Genomic DNA, 254 nt, shown 5'->3' with positions numbered 1-254 from the left:
CGGCGGAAGGGGGCGGGGCGGAAGGGGGCGGGTCTTGTCGGTCGTTTCCGTAGTGGCCGCGGGGCCTGCTCGGCCCGAGCTGCCGGCGGAGCTGCACCGGCACCGGGTACGGCACCGGCACCGCGGTCTGCGGAGAGGGAGGGCCTGGCCGGCAGCGGGCCCTGAGGAGGCTCTGAGGGGCGGGAGGGGGCTCTGAGGAGCCCTTGGGGTCTGAGGGGGCACTGAAGGGCATGAGGGGACCCTGAGGGGGCCCT

The 254-nt window shown here is 76.0% G+C and overlaps 1 protein-coding gene across 2 annotated transcripts in view; it reads left to right on the top strand.

Annotated features, from left to right (window-relative positions):
* Positions 1–36: 36 nt before the first annotated feature.
* WDR24 (WD repeat domain 24) overlaps positions 37–254 on the top strand; it is a 7,020-nt gene continuing 6,802 nt past the window's right edge. Inside the window, exon 1 of one of the 2 annotated variants that reach the window (XM_010567020.1) lies at positions 37–106. The gene's annotated coding sequence lies outside the window, so the exon portion shown is untranslated. The remainder of the gene's footprint in view (positions 107–254) is intronic. The other variant, XM_010567019.1, reaches the window with a different exon arrangement.

Source organism: Haliaeetus leucocephalus, unplaced genomic scaffold (genome assembly GCF_000737465.1).
Source record: "Haliaeetus leucocephalus isolate CR32 unplaced genomic scaffold, Haliaeetus_leucocephalus-4.0 Scaffold224, whole genome shotgun sequence".
NCBI classification, from domain to species: Eukaryota; Metazoa; Chordata; class Aves; order Accipitriformes; family Accipitridae; genus Haliaeetus; species Haliaeetus leucocephalus.
This window is presented reverse-complemented; position numbering and strand designations above follow the sequence as displayed.